The following is a 16,421-nucleotide window of genomic DNA, read 5'->3' on the forward strand; positions in this document are numbered from 1 at the left end:
CTGGAAAGGTGTTTGAGTCCATTTGCTTTGTGTACAGTGGGAGTAATTGGAAAGGGATTTGGGTCCATTGCGATTGTGTACAGTGGGAGTGATTGGAAAGGGGTTTGGGACAATTGGGATTTTGTAAAGTGCGAGTGATTTGAAAGGGGTTTAGGTCCTTTGGGATTGTGTACGGTGGGAGTGAATGGAAAGGGGTTTTGGTCCAGTGGGATTGTGTACAGTGGGAGTGATTGGGAAGGGGTTTGGGTCCATTGGGATTGTGTACAGTGGGAGTGATTGGAAAGGGGATTTGGGTCCATTGGGATTGTGTGCAGTGGGAGTGATTGGACAGGGGTTTGGGAGTATTGGGATTGTCGACAGTGGGAGTTATTGGAAAGGGGTTTGGGTCCTTTGGGAATGTGTACTGTGGGAGTGATTGCAAAGGGTTTTTAGTCCATTGGCATTTTGTACAGTGATAGTAATTGGAAAGGGGTTTGGGTCCATTGGGATTATGTACAGTGGGAGTGATTGGAAAGCGGTTTGGGTCCACTGGGATTGTGTACAGTGGGAGTGATTGGAAAGGGGTTTGGGTCCATTGGGATTGCGTACAGTGGGATTGATTGGAAATGCTTTTGGGTGCCTTGGGATTGTGGACAGTGCGAGTTATTGGAAAGGGTTTTGGCTCCTTTGAGATTGTGTACAGTGGGAGTGATTGGAAAGGGGTTTGTGTCCATTGGGATTCTGTAAAGTGGGAGTGATTTGAAAGGGGTTTAGGTCCTTTGCTATTGTCTACGGTGGGAATGAATGGAAAGGGGTTTTGTTCCAGTGAGATTGTGCACAGTGTGAGTGATTTGGAAGTCGTTTTGGTCCTTTGGGATTGTGTGCAGTGGGCGTTATTGGAAAGGGGTTTCGGAATATTGGGATTGTCGACAGTGGGAGTTATTTTAAAGGGGTTTGGGTCCTTTGGGAATGTGCACTGTGGGTGCGTTTGGAAAGGGGTTTGGGTCCATTGTGATTGTGTACAGTGGGAGGGATTGGATAGGGGTTTGGGTCCATTGGGATTGTGTACGGTGGGAGTGATTGGAAAGCCGTTTGGTTCCATTGGGATTGTGTACAGTGGGAGTGATTGGAAAGTGGTTTGGGTCCATTGGAATTGTGTATAGCGGGAGTGATTGGAAAGGGTTTTGTGTGCATTGGGATTGTGTAGAGTGGGAGTGATTGGAAAGGGTTTTGTGTCCATTGGGTTTGTGTAAAGTGGGAGTGATTGGAAAGGGGTTTAGGTCGTTTGGGATTGTGTACGGTGGGAGTGAATAGAAAGGGGTTTTGGTCCATCGGGAATGTGTACAATGGGAGTTATTGGGAAGGGGTTTGGGTCCATTGGGATTGTGTAAGGTGGGAGTGATTGAAAGGGGGTTTGTGTCCTTTGGGATTATGTACAGTGCGAGTGATTGGAAAGGGGTTTAGGTCCATTGGGATTGTGTAAAGTGGGAGTGCATGGAAAGGGATTTGGTCCATTGGGATTGTGTACAGTGGGATTGATTGGAAAGGGGTTTGGGTCCTTTGGGATTGTGTACAGTGGGAGCGTTTGGAAAGCGGTTTGGGTCCATTGGGATTGTGTACAGTGGGAGTGATTGGAAAGGGGTTTGGGTCCATTGGGATTGTGGACATTGGGAGTTATTGGAAAGGGTTTTGGGTGCTTTGGGAATTTGTACTGTGGGAGTGACTGGAAAGGGGTTTGAGTCCAAATGCTTTGTGTACAGTGGGAGTAATTGGAAAGGGTTTTGGGTCCAGTGGGATTGTGTACTGGGTGAGTGATTCGAAAGGGCTTTTGGGTCCTTTGGGATTGTGTACAGGGTGAGTATTTGGAATCGGGTTTTGGTTCCATTGGGAATGTGTACAGTGCGAGTGATTGGAAAGGGGTTTGGGTCCATTGGGATTGTTTACCGTGGGAGTAATTGGAAAGGGGTTTGGTCCATTCGAATTTTGTACACTGAGAGCATTTGGAAGGTGGTTGGGTCCATTGGGATTGTGTACAGTGGGAGTGATTGGAAAGGGGTTTGTGTCTATTGGGATTGTGTACAGTGGGAGTGATTGGAAAGTTGTTTGGTTCCATTGGGATTATGTACAGTGGGAGTGAATGGAAATGGGGTTTGGGTCCATTCGGATTGTGTACAGTGACAGTAATTGGATGGGGGTTGGGTCCTTTGGGATTGTGTACATTTGGAGTGATTGCAAAGTGTTTTGGATCCAATGAGATTGTGAACAGTGGGAGTGATTGGAAAGGGGTTTGGATCCATTGAGATTGTCTACAGTGGGAGTGATTGGAAAGGGGTTCGGTTCCATTGGGATTGTGTACAGTGGGAGCGATTGGAAAGGGGGTTGAGTCCATTGGGATTATGTTGTGGGTGTGAACAACACGTGTTTTGGGCCCATTTTAATTATGCACAGTGGGAGTGACTGGAAAGGGGTTTGGGTCCTTTGGGATTGTGTACAGTGGGAGCAAATGGAAACGGGTTTGGGTCCATTGGGATTCTTTACCGTGGGAGTAATTGGAAAAAGTTTTGGGTCCATTCGGATTGTGTACAGTGAGAGTATTTGGAAGGGGGTTGGGTCCATGGGGATTGTGTACAGTGGGAGTGATTGGAAAGGGGTATGAGTCCATTGGGATTGTGGACAGTGGGAGTTATTGGAAAGGGGTTTGGGTTCTTTCGGAATGTGTACAGTGGGAGTGATTGGAAAGGTTTTTCAGTCCATTGGCAATGTGTACAGTGGGAGTGATTGGAAAGGGGTTCGGGTCCATTGCGATTGCGTACAGTGGGAATGATGGGAAAGGGGTTTGGGTCCATTACGATTTTGTACAGTCGATGTGATTGGAAAGGCTTTTGAGTCCAAGGGATAGTGTATGGTGGGAGTGAATGGAAAGGGGTTTGGGACCATTGGGATTGTGTACAGTTTGAATGATTGGAAAGGGGTTTGGGTCCATTTTAATTGTGCACAGTGGGAGTGATTGTAAAGGGGTTTGGGTCCATTGGGATTGTGTACAGTGGGAGAAAATGGAAAGGGGTTTGGGTCCATTGGGATTGTTTACCATGGGAGTAATTGGAAAGGGGTTTGGTCCATTCGGATTGTGTACACTGAGAGCATTTGGAAGGGGGTTGGGTCCATTGTGATTGTGTACAGTGTGAGTGATTGGAAAGTGGTTAGGGTCCATTGTGATTATGTACAGTGGGAGTGAAAGGAAATGGGGTTTGGGCCCATTCGGATTGTGTACAGTGACAGTACTTGGATGGGGGTTGGGTCCTTTTGGATTGTGTACAGTGGGAGTGATTGGAAAGGGTTTTGTGTCTTTTGGGATTGTGTACAGTGGGAGTGTTTGGAAAGTGGTTTGGGTCCATTGGGATTATGTACAGTGGGAGTGAAAGGAAATGGGGTTTGGGTGCATTCGGATTGTGTACAGTGACAGTACTTGGATGGGGGTTGGGTCCTTTGGGATTGTGTACATTGGGAGTGATTGGAAAGGGTTTTGTGTCTTTTGGGATTGTGTACAGTGGGAGTGATTGGAAAGTGGTTTGGGTCCATTGGGATTATGTACAGTGGGAGTGAAAGGAAATGGGGTTTGGGTCCATTCGGATTGTGTACAGTGACAGTACTTGGATGGGGGTTGGGTCCTTTGGGATTGTGTACAGTGGGAGTGATTGGAAAGGGTTTTGTGTCCATTGGGATTGTGTACAGTGGGAGTGATTGGAAAGGGGTTTGGATCCATTGGCATTGTCAACAGTGGGAGTTATTTGAAAGGGGTTTGGGTCCCTTCGGAATGTTTACAGTGGGAGTGAGTGGAAAGTGGTTTGAGACCATTGGCATTGTGTACAGTGGGAGTAATTGGAAAGGGGTTTGGGTCCATGGGATTGTGTACAGTGGGAGTGATTGGAAAGGGGTTTCGGTCCATTGGGATTGTTTACAGTGGGAGTGATTGGAAAGGGTTTTGGGTCCATTGGGATTGTTTACAGTTGTACTGATTGGAAAGGGTTTTGGGTCCAATGGGATTGTGTACAGTGGGAGAGATTGGAAATTGGTTTAGGTCCATTGGGATTATGTACATTGGGAGTGAATGTAGAGTGTTTTGGGTCCAATGAGATTGTGTACAGTGGGAATGATTGGAAAGGGTTTTGGGTCCATTGGGATTGTGTACCGTGGGAGTGATTGGAAAGGGGTTTGGGAGTATTGGGATTGTCGACAGTGGGAGTTATTGGAAAGGGGTTTGGGTCCTTTGGGAATGTGTACTGTGGGAGTGATTGCAAAGGGTTTTTAGTCCATTGGCATTTTGTACAGTGATAGTAATTGGAAAGGGGTTTGGGTCCATTGGGATTATGTACAGTGGGAGTGATTGGAAAGCGGTTTGGGTCCACTGGGATTGTGTACAGTGGGAGTGATTGGAAAGGGGTTTGGGTCCATTGGGATTGCGTACAGTGGGATTGATTGGAAATGCTTTTGGGTGCCTTGGGATTGTGGACAGTGCGAGTTATTGGAAAGGGTTTTGGCTCCTTTGAGATTGTGTACAGTGGGAGTGATTGGAAAGGGGCTTGTGTCCATTGGGATTCTGTAAAGTGGGAGTGATTTGAAAGGGGTTTAGGTCCTTTGCTATTGTCTACGGTGGGAATGAATGGAAAGGGGTTTTGTTCCAGTGAGATTGTGCACAGTGGGAGTGATTTGGAAGTCGTTTTGGTCCTTTGGGATTGTGTGCAGTGGGCGTTATTGGAAAGGGGTTTCGGAATATTGGGATTGTCGACAGTGGGAGTTATTTTAAAGGGGTTTGGGTCCTTTGGGAATGTGCACTGTGGGTGCGTTTGGAAAGGGGTTTGGGTCCATTGTGATTGTGTACAGTGGAAGGGATTGGATAGGGGTTTGGGTCCATTGGGATTGTGTACGGTGGGAGTGATTGGAAAGACGTTTGGTTCCATTGGGATTGTGTACAGTGGGAGTGATTGGAAAGGGGTTTGGGTCCATTGGAATTGTGTATAGCGGGAGTGATTGGAAAGGGTTTTGTGTGCATTGGGATTGTGTAGAGTGGGAGTGATTGGAAAGGGTTTTGTGTCCATTGGGTTTGTGTAAAGTGGGAGTGATTGGAAAGGGGTTTAGGTCGTTTGGGATTGTGTACGGTGGGAGTGAATAGAAAGGGGTTTTGGTCCATCGGGAATGTGTACAATGGGAGTTATTGGGAAGGGGTTTGGGTCCATTGGGATTGTGTAAGGTGGGAGTGATTGAAAGGGGGTTTGTGTCCTTTGGGATTATGTACAGTGCGAGTGATTGGAAAGGGGTTTAGGTCCATTGGGATTGTGTAAAGTGGGAGTGCATGGAAAGGGATTTGGTCCATTGGGATTGTGTACAGTGGGATTGATTGGAAAGGGGTTTGGGTCCTTTGGGATTGTGTACAGTGGGAGCGTTTGGAAAGCGGTTTGGGTCCATTGGGATTGTGTACAGTGGGAGTGATTGGAAAGGGGTTTGGGAGTATTGGGATTGTCGACAGTGGGAGTTATTGGAAAGGGGTTTGGGTCCTTTGGGAATGTGTACTGTGGGAGTGATTGCAAAGGGTTTTTAGTCCATTGGCATTTTGTACAGTGATAGTAATTGGAAAGGGGTTTGGGTCCATTGGGATTATGTACAGTGGGAGTGATTGGAAAGCGGTTTGGGTCCACTGGGATTGTGTACAGTGGGAGTGATTGGAAAGGGGTTTGGGTCCATTGGGATTGCGTACAGTGGGATTGATTGGAAATGCTTTTGGGTGCCTTGGGATTGTGGACAGTGCGAGTTATTGGAAAGGGTTTTGGCTCCTTTGAGATTGTGTACAGTGGGAGTGATTGGAAAGGGGTTTGTGTCCATTGGGATTCTGTAAAGTGGGAGTGATTTGAAAGGGGTTTAGGTCCTTTGCTATTGTCTACGGTGGGAATGAATGGAAAGGGGTTTTGTTCCAGTGAGATTGTGCACAGTGGGAGTGATTTGGAAGTCGTTTTGGTCCTTTGGGATTGTGTGCAGTGGGCGTTATTGGAAAGGGGTTTCGGAATATTGGGATTGTCGACAGTGGGAGTTATTTTAAAGGGGTTTGGGTCCTTTGGGAATGTGCACTGTGGGTGCGTTTGGAAAGGGGTTTGGGTCCATTGTGATTGTGTACAGTGGGAGGGATTGGATAGGGGTTTGGGTCCATTGGGATTGTGTACGGTGGGAGTGATTGGAAAGACGTTTGGTTCCATTGGGATTGTGTACAGTGGGAGTGATTGGAAAGGGGTTTGGGTCCATTGGAATTGTGTATAGCGGGAGTGATTGGAAAGGGTTTTGTGTGCATTGGGATTGTGTAGAGTGGGAGTGATTGGAAAGGGTTTTGTGTCCATTGGGTTTGTGTAAAGTGGGAGTGATTGGAAAGGGGTTTAGGTCGTTTGGGATTGTGTATGGTGGGAGTGAATAGAAAGGGGTTTTGGTCCATCGGGAATGTGTACAATGGGAGTTATTGGGAAGGGGTTTGGGTCCATTGGGATTGTGTAAGGTGGGAGTGATTGAAAGGGGGTTTGTGTCCTTTGGGATTATGTACAGTGCGAGTGATTGGAAAGGGGTTTAGGTCCATTGGGATTGTATAAAGTGGGAGTGCATGGAAAGGGATTTGGTCCATTGGGATTGTGTACAGTGGGATTGATTGGAAAGGGGTTTGGGTCCTTTGGGATTGTGTACAGTGGGAGCGTTTGGAAAGCGGTTTGGGTCCATTGGGATTGTGTACAGTGGGAGTGATTGGAAAAGGGTTTGGGTCCATTGGGATTGTGGACATTGGGAGTTATTGGAAAGGGTTTTGGGTGCTTTGGGAATTTGTACTGTGGGAGTGACTGGAAAGGGGTTTGAGTCCAAATGCTTTGTGTACAGTGGGAGTAATTGGAAAGGGTTTTGGGTCCAGTGGGATTGTGTACTGGGTGAGTGATTCGAAAGGGCTTTTGGGTCCTTTGGGATTGTGTACAGGGTGAGTATTTGGAATCGGGTTTTGGTTCCATTGGGAATGTGTACAGTGCGAGTGATTGGAAAGGGGTTTGGGTCCATTGGGATTGTTTACCGTGGGAGTAATTGGAAAGGGGTTTGGTCCATTCGAATTTTGTACACTGAGAGCATTTGGAAGGTGGTTGGGTCCATTGGGATTGTGTACAGTGGGAGTGATTGGAAAGGGGTTTGTGTCTATTGGGATTGTGTACAGTGGGAGTGATTGGAAAGTTGTTTGGTTCCATTGGGATTATGTACAGTGGGAGTGAATGGAAATGGGGTTTGGGTCCATTCGGATTGTGTACAGTGACAGTAATTGGATGGGGGTTGGGTCCTTTGGGATTGTGTACATTTGGAGTGATTGCAAAGTGTTTTGGATCCAATGAGATTGTGAACAGTGGGAGTGATTGGAAAGGGGTTTGGATCCATTGAGATTGTCTACAGTGGGAGTGATTGGAAAGGGGTTCGGTTCCATTGGGATTGTGTACAGTGGGAGCGATTGGAAAGGGGGTTGAGTCCATTGGGATTATGTTGTGGGTGTGAACAACACGTGTTTTGGGCCCATTTTAATTATGCACAGTGGGAGTGACTGGAAAGGGGTTTGGGTCCTTTGGGATTGTGTACAGTGGGAGCAAATGGAAACGGGTTTGGGTCCATTGGGATTCTTTACCGTGGGAGTAATTGGAAAAAGTTTTGGGTCCATTCGGATTGTGTACAGTGAGAGTATTTGGAAGGGGGTTGGGTCCATGGGGATTGTGTACAGTGGGAGTGATTGGAAAGGGGTATGAGTCCATTGGGATTGTGGACAGTGGGAGTTATTGGAAAGGGGTTTGGGTTCTTTCGGAATGTGTACAGTGGGAGTGATTGGAAAGGTTTTTCAGTCCATTGGCAATGTGTACAGTGGGAGTGATTGGAAAGGGGTTCGGGTCCATTGCGATTGCGTACAGTGGGAATGATGGGAAAGGGGTTTGGGTCCATTACGATTTTGTACAGTCGATGTGATTGGAAAGGCTTTTGAGTCCAAGGGATAGTGTATGGTGGGAGTGAATGGAAAGGGGTTTGGGACCATTGGGATTGTGTACAGTTTGAATGATTGGAAAGGGGTTTGGGTCCATTTTAATTGTGCACAGTGGGAGTGATTGTAAAGGGGTTTGGGTCCATTGGGATTGTGTACAGTGGGAGAAAATGGAAAGGGGTTTGGGTCCATTGGGATTGTTTACCATGGGAGTAATTGGAAAGGGGTTTGGTCCATTCGGATTGTGTACACTGAGAGCATTTGGAAGGGGGTTGGGTCCATTGTGATTGTGTACAGTGTGAGTGATTGGAAAGTGGTTAGGGTCCATTGTGATTATGTACAGTGGGAGTGAAAGGAAATGGGGTTTGGGTCCATTCGGATTGTGTACAGTGACAGTACTTGGATGGGGGTTGGGTCCTTTTGGATTGTGTACAGTGGGAGTGATTGGAAAGGGTTTTGTGTCTTTTGGGATTGTGTACAGTGGGAGTGTTTGGAAAGTGGTTTGGGTCCATTGGGATTATGTACAGTGGGAGTGAAAGGAAATGGGGTTTGGGTGCATTCGGATTGTGTACAGTGACAGTACTTGGATGGGGGTTGGGTCCTTTGGGATTGTGTACATTGGGAGTGATTGGAAAGGGTTTTGTGTCTTTTGGGATTGTGTACAGTGGGAGTGATTGGAAAGTGGTTTGGGTCCATTGGGATTATGTACAGTGGGAGTGAAAGGAAATGGGGTTTGGGTCCATTCGGATTGTGTACAGTGACAGTACTTGGATGGGGGTTGGGTCCTTTGGGATTGTGTACAGTGGGAGTGATTGGAAAGGGTTTTGTGTCCATTGGGATTGTGTACAGTGGGAGTGATTGGAAAGGGGTTTGGATCCATTGGCATTGTCAACAGTGGGAGTTATTTGAAAGGGGTTTGGGTCCCTTCGGAATGTTTACAGTGGGAGTGAGTGGAAAGTGGTTTGAGACCATTGGCATTGTGTACAGTGGGAGTAATTGGAAAGGGGTTTGGGTCCATGGGATTGTGTACAGTGGGAGTGATTGGAAAGGGGTTTCGGTCCATTGGGATTGTTTACAGTGGGAGTGATTGGAAAGGGTTTTGGGTCCATTGGGATTGTTTACAGTTGTACTGATTGGAAAGGGTTTTGGGTCCAATGGGATTGTGTACAGTGGGAGAGATTGGAAATTGGTTTAGGTCCATTGGGATTATGTACATTGGGAGTGAATGTAGAGTGTTTTGGGTCCAATGAGATTGTGTACAGTGGGAATGATTGGAAAGGGTTTTGGGTCCATTGGGATTGTGTACCGTGGGAGTGATTGGAAAGGGGTTTGGGAGTATTGGGATTGTCGACAGTGGGAGTTATTGGAAAGGGGTTTGGGTCCTTTGGGAATGTGTACTGTGGGAGTGATTGCAAAGGGTTTTTAGTCCATTGGCATTTTGTACAGTGATAGTAATTGGAAAGGGGTTTGGGTCCATTGGGATTATGTACAGTGGGAGTGATTGGAAAGCGGTTTGGGTCCACTGGGATTGTGTACAGTGGGAGTGATTGGAAAGGGGTTTGGGTCCATTGGGATTGCGTACAGTGGGATTGATTGGAAATGCTTTTGGGTGCCTTGGGATTGTGGACAGTGCGAGTTATTGGAAAGGGTTTTGGCTCCTTTGAGATTGTGTACAGTGGGAGTGATTGGAAAGGGGTTTGTGTCCATTGGGATTCTGTAAAGTGGGAGTGATTTGAAAGGGGTTTAGGTCCTTTGCTATTGTCTACGGTGGGAATGAATGGAAAGGGGTTTGGTTCCAGTGAGATTGTGCACAGTGGGAGTGATTTGGAAGTCGTTTTGGTCCTTTGGGATTGTGTGCAGTGGGCGTTATTGGAAAGGGGTTTCGGAATATTGGGATTGTCGACAGTGGGAGTTATTTTAAAGGGGTTTGGGTCCTTTGGGAATGTGCACTGTGGGTGCGTTTGGAAAGGGGTTTGGGTCCATTGTGATTGTGTACAGTGGGAGGGATTGGATAGGGGTTTGGGTCCATTGGGATTGTGTACGGTGGGAGTGATTGGAAAGACGTTTGGTTCCATTGGGATTGTGTACAGTGGGAGTGATTGGAAAGGGGTTTGGGTCCATTGGAATTGTGTATAGCGGGAGTGATTGGAAAGGGTTTTGTGTGCATTGGGATTGTGTAGAGTGGGAGTGATTGGAAAGGGTTTTGTGTCCATTGGGTTTGTGTAAAGTGGGAGTGATTGGAAAGGGGTTTAGGTCGTTTGGGATTGTGTACGGTGGGAGTGAATAGAAAGGGGTTTTGGTCCATCGGGAATGTGTACAATGGGAGTTATTGGGAAGGGGTTTGGGTCCATTGGGATTGTGTAAGGTGGGAGTGATTGAAAGGGGGTTTGTGTCCTTTGGGATTATGTACAGTGCGAGTGATTGGAAAGGGGTTTAGGTCCATTGGGATTGTGTAAAGTGGGAGTGCATGGAAAGGGATTTGGTCCATTGGGATTGTGTACAGTGGGATTGATTGGAAAGGGGTTTGGGTCCTTTGGGATTGTGTACAGTGGGAGCGTTTGGAAAGCGGTTTGGGTCCATTGGGATTGTGTACAGTGGGAGTGATTGGAAAAGGGTTTGGGTCCATTGGGATTGTGGACATTGGGAGTTATTGGAAAGGGTTTTGGGTGCTTTGGGAATTTGTACTGTGGGAGTGACTGGAAAGGGGTTTGAGTCCAAATGCTTTGTGTACAGTGGGAGTAATTGGAAAGGGTTTTGGGTCCAGTGGGATTGTGTACTGGGTGAGTGATTCGAAAGGGCTTTTGGGTCCTTTGGGATTGTGTACAGGGTGAGTATTTGGAATCGGGTTTTGGTTCCATTGGGAATGTGTACAGTGCGAGTGATTGGAAAGGGGTTTGGGTCCATTGGGATTGTTTACCGTGGGAGTAATTGGAAAGGGGTTTGGTCCATTCGAATTTTGTACACTGAGAGCATTTGGAAGGTGGTTGGGTCCATTGGGATTGTGTACAGTGGGAGTGATTGGAAAGGGGTTTGTGTCTATTGGGATTGTGTACAGTGGGAGTGATTGGAAAGTTGTTTGGTTCCATTGGGATTATGTACAGTGGGAGTGAATGGAAATGGGGTTTGGGTCCATTCGGATTGTGTACAGTGACAGTAATTGGATGGGGGTTGGGTCCTTTGGGATTGTGTACATTTGGAGTGATTGCAAAGTGTTTTGGATCCAATGAGATTGTGAACAGTGGGAGTGATTGGAAAGGGGTTTGGATCCATTGAGATTGTCTACAGTGGGAGTGATTGGAAAGGGGTTCGGTTCCATTGGGATTGTGTACAGTGGGAGCGATTGGAAAGGGGGTTGAGTCCATTGGGATTATGTTGTGGGTGTGAACAACACGTGTTTTGGGCCCATTTTAATTATGCACAGTGGGAGTGACTGGAAAGGGGTTTGGGTCCTTTGGGATTGTGTACAGTGGGAGCAAATGGAAACGGGTTTGGGTCCATTGGGATTCTTTACCGTGGGAGTAATTGGAAAAAGTTTTGGGTCCATTCGGATTGTGTACAGTGAGAGTATTTGGAAGGGGGTTGGGTCCATGGGGATTGTGTACAGTGGGAGTGATTGGAAAGGGGTTTGTGTCTATTGGGATTGTGTACAGTGGGAGTGATTGGAAAGTTGTTTGGTTCCATTGGGATTATGTACAGTGGGAGTGAATGGAAATGGGGTTTGGGTCCATTCGGATTGTGTACAGTGACAGTAATTGGATGGGGGTTGGGTCCTTTTGGATTGTGTACATTTGGAGTGATTGCAAAGTGTTTTGGATCCAATGAGATTGTGAACAGTGGGAGTGATTGGAAAGGGGTTTGGCTCCATTGAGATTGTCTACAGTGGGAGTGATTGGAAAGGGGTTCGGTTCCATTGGGATTGTGTACAGTGGGAGCGATTGGAAAGGGGGTTGAGTCCATTGGGATTATGTTGTGGGTGTGAACAACACGTGTTTTGGGCCCATTTTAATTATGCACAGTGGGAGTGACTGGAAAGGGGTTTGGGGTCCTTTGGGATTGTGTACAGTGGGAGCAAATGGAAACGGGTTTGGGTCCATTGGGATTCTTTACCGTGGGAGTAATTGGAAAAAGTTTTGGGTCCATTCGGATTGTGTACAGTGAGAGTATTTGGAAGGGGGTTGGGTCCATGGGGATTGTGTACAGTGGGAGTGATTGGAAAGGGGTATGAGTCCATTGGGGATTGTGGACAGTGGGAGTTATTGGAAAGGGGTTTGGGTTCTTTCGGAATGTGTACAGTGGGAGTGATTGGAAAGGTTTTTCAGTCCATTGGCAATGTGTACAGTGGGAGTGATTGGAAAGGGGTTCGGGTCCATTGCGATTGCGTACAGTGGGAATGATGGGAAAGGGGTTTGGGTCCATTACGATTTTGTACAGTCGATGTGATTGGAAAGGCTTTTGAGTCCAAGGGATAGTGTATGGTGGGAGTGAATGGAAAGGGGTTTGGGACCATTGGGATTGTGTACAGTTTGAATGATTGGAAAGGGGTTTGGGTCCATTTTAATTGTGCACAGTGGGAGTGATTGTAAAGGGGTTTGGGTCCATTGGGATTGTGTACAGTGGGAGAAAATGGAAAGGGGTTTGGGTCCATTGGGATTGTTTACCATGGGAGTAATTGGAAAGGGGTTTGGTCCATTCGGATTGTGTACACTGAGAGCATTTGGAAGGGGGTTGGGTCCATTGTGATTGTGTACAGTGTGAGTGATTGGAAAGTGGTTAGGGTCCATTGTGATTATGTACAGTGGGAGTGAAAGGAAATGGGGTTTGGGTCCATTCGGATTGTGTACAGTGACAGTACTTGGATGGGGGTTGGGTCCTTTTGGATTGTGTACAGTGGGAGTGATTGGAAAGGGTTTTGTGTCTTTTGGGATTGTGTACAGTGGGAGTGTTTGGAAAGTGGTTTGGGTCCATTGGGATTATGTACAGTGGGAGTGAAAGGAAATGGGGTTTGGGTGCATTCGGATTGTGTACAGTGACAGTACTTGGATGGGGGTTGGGTCCTTTGGGATTGTGTACATTGGGAGTGATTGGAAAGGGTTTTGTGTCTTTTGGGATTGTGTACAGTGGGAGTGATTGGAAAGTGGTTTGGGTCCATTGGGATTATGTACAGTGGGAGTGAAAGGAAATGGGGTTTGGGTCCATTCGGATTGTGTACAGTGACAGTACTTGGATGGGGGTTGGGTCCTTTGGGATTGTGTACAGTGGGAGTGATTGGAAAGGGTTTTGTGTCCATTGGGATTGTGTACAGTGGGAGTGATTGGAAAGGGGTTTGGATCCATTGGCATTGTCAACAGTGGGAGTTATTTGAAAGGGGTTTGGGTCCCTTCGGAATGTTTACAGTGGGAGTGAGTGGAAAGTGGTTTGAGACCATTGGCATTGTGTACAGTGGGAGTAATTGGAAAGGGGTTTGGGTCCATGGGATTGTGTACAGTGGGAGTGATTGGAAAGGGGTTTTCGTCCTTTGGGATTGTTTACAGTGGGAGTGATTGGAAAGGGTTTTGGGTCCATTGGGATTGTTTACAGTTTTACTGATTGGAAAGGGTTTTGGGTCCAATGGGATTGTGTACAGTGGGAGAGATTGGAAATTGGTTTAGGTCCATTGGGATTATGTACATTGGGAGTGAATGTAGAGTGTTTTGGGTCCAATGAGATTGTGTACAGTGGGAATGATTGGAAAGGGTTTTGGGTCCATTGGGATTGTGTACCGTGGGAGTGATTGGAAAGGGGTTTGGGAGTATTGGGATTGTCGACAGTGGGAGTTATTGGAAAGGGGTTTGGGTCCTTTGGGAATGTGTACTGTGGGAGTGATTGCAAAGGGTTTTTAGTCCATTGGCATTTTGTACAGTGATAGTAATTGGAAAGGGGTTTGGGTCCATTGGGATTATGTACAGTGGGAGTGAAAGGAAATGGGGTTTGGGTGCATTCGGATTGTGTACAGTGACAGTACTTGGATGGGGGTTGGGTCCTTTGGGATTGTGTACATTGGGAGTGATTGGAAAGGGTTTTGTGTCTTTTGGGATTGTGTACAGTGGGAGTGATTGGAAAGTGGTTTGGGTCCATTGGGATTATGTACAGTGGGAGTGAAAGGAAATGGGGTTTGGGTCCATTCGGATTGTGTACAGTGACAGTACTTGGATGGGGGTTGGGTCCTTTGGGATTGTGTACAGTCGATGTGATTGGAAAGGCTTTTGAGTCCAAGGGATAGTGTATGGTGGGAGTGAATGGAAAGGGGTTTGGGACCATTGGGATTGTGTACAGTTTGAATGATTGGAAAGGGGTTTGGGTCCATTTTAATTGTGCACAGTGGGAGTGATTGTAAAGGGGTTTGGGTCCATTGGGATTGTGTACAGTGGGAGAAAATGGAAAGGGGTTTGGGTCCATTGGGATTGTTTACCATGGGAGTAATTGGAAAGGGGTTTGGTCCATTCGGATTGTGTACACTGAGAGCATTTGGAAGGGGGTTGGGTCCATTGTGATTGTGTACAGTGTGAGTGATTGGAAAGTGGTTAGGGTCCATTGTGATTATGTACAGTGGGAGTGAAAGGAAATGGGGTTTGGGTCCATTCGGATTGTGTACAGTGACAGTACTTGGATGGGTGTTGGGTCCTTTTGGATTGTGTACAGTGGGAGTGATTGGAAAGGGTTTTGTGTCTTTTGGGATTGTGTACAGTGGGAGTGTTTGGAAAGTGGTTTGGGTCCATTGGGATTATGTACAGTGGGAGTGAAAGGAAATGGGGTTTGGGTGCATTCGGATTGTGTACAGTGACAGTACTTGGATGGGGGTTGGGTCCTTTGGGATTGTGTACATTGGGAGTGATTGGAAAGGGTTTTGTGTCTTTTGGGATTGTGTACAGTGGGAGTGATTGGAAAGTGGTTTGGGTCCATTGGGATTATGTACAGTGGGAGTGAAAGGAAATGGGGTTTGGGTCCATTCGGATTGTGTACAGTGACAGTACTTGGATGGGGGTTGGGTCCTTTGGGATTGTGTACAGTGGGAGTGATTGGAAAGGGTTTTGTGTCCATTGGGATTGTGTACAGTGGGAGTGATTGGAAAGGGGTTTGGATCCATTGGCATTGTCGACAGTGGGAGTTATTTGAAAGGGGTTTGGGTCCCTTCGGAATGTTTACAGTGGGAGTGAGTGGAAAGTGGTTTGAGACCATTGGCATTGTGTACAGTGGGAGTAATTGGAAAGGGCTTTGGGTCCATGGGATTGTGTACAGTGGGAGTGATTGGAAAGGGGTTTCGGTCCATTGGGATTGTTTACAGTGGGAGTAATTGGAAAGGGTTTTGGGTCCATTGGGATTGTTTACAGTTGTACTGATTGGAAAGGGTTTTGGGTCCAATGGGATTGTGTACAGTGGGAGAGATTGGAAATTGGTTTAGGTCCATTGGGATTATGTACATTGGGAGTGAATGTAGAGTGTTTTGGGTCCAATGAGATTGTGTACAGTGGGAATGATTGGAAAGGGTTTTGGGTCCATTGGGATTGTGTACCGTGGGAGTGATTGGAAAGGGGTTTGGGAGTATTGGGATTGTCGACAGTGGGAGTTATTGGAAAGGGGTTTGGGTCCTTTGGGAATGTGTACTGTGGGAGTGATTGCAAAGGGTTTTTAGTCCATTGGCATTTTGTACAGTGATAGTAATTGGAAAGGGGTTTGGGTCCATTGGGATTATGTACAGTGGGAGTGATTGGAAAGCGGTTTGGGTCCACTGGGATTGTGTACAGTGGGAGTGATTGGAAAGGGGTTTGGGTCCATTGGGATTGCGTACAGTGGGATTGATTGGAAATGCTTTTGGGTGCCTTGGGATTGTGGACAGTGCGAGTTATTGGAAAGGGTTTTGGCTCCTTTGAGATTGTGTACAGTGGGAGTGATTGGAAAGGGGCTTGTGTCCATTGGGATTCTGTAAAGTGGGAGTGATTTGAAAGGGGTTTAGGTCCTTTGCTATTGTCTACGGTGGGAATGAATGGAAAGGGGTTTTGTTCCAGTGAGATTGTGCACAGTGGGAGTGATTTGGAAGTCGTTTTGGTCCTTTGGGATTGTGTGCAGTGGGCGTTATTGGAAAGGGGTTTCGGAATATTGGGATTGTCGACAGTGGGAGTTATTTTAAAGGGGTTTGGGTCCTTTGGGAATGTGCACTGTGGGTGCGTTTGGAAAGGGGTTTGGGTCCATTGTGATTGTGTACAGTGGGAGGGATTGGATAGGGGTTTGGGTCCATTGGGATTGTGTACGGTGGGAGTGATTGGAAAGCCGTTTGGTTCCATTGGGATTGTGTACAGTGGGAGTGATTGGAAAGGGGTTTGGGTCCATTGGAATTGTGTATAGCGGGAGTGATTGGAAAGGGTTTTGTGTGCATTGGGAT

Source organism: Carcharodon carcharias, chromosome 34 (assembly GCF_017639515.1).
Source record: "Carcharodon carcharias isolate sCarCar2 chromosome 34, sCarCar2.pri, whole genome shotgun sequence".
Classification (NCBI taxonomy): Eukaryota; Metazoa; Chordata; class Chondrichthyes; order Lamniformes; family Lamnidae; genus Carcharodon; species Carcharodon carcharias.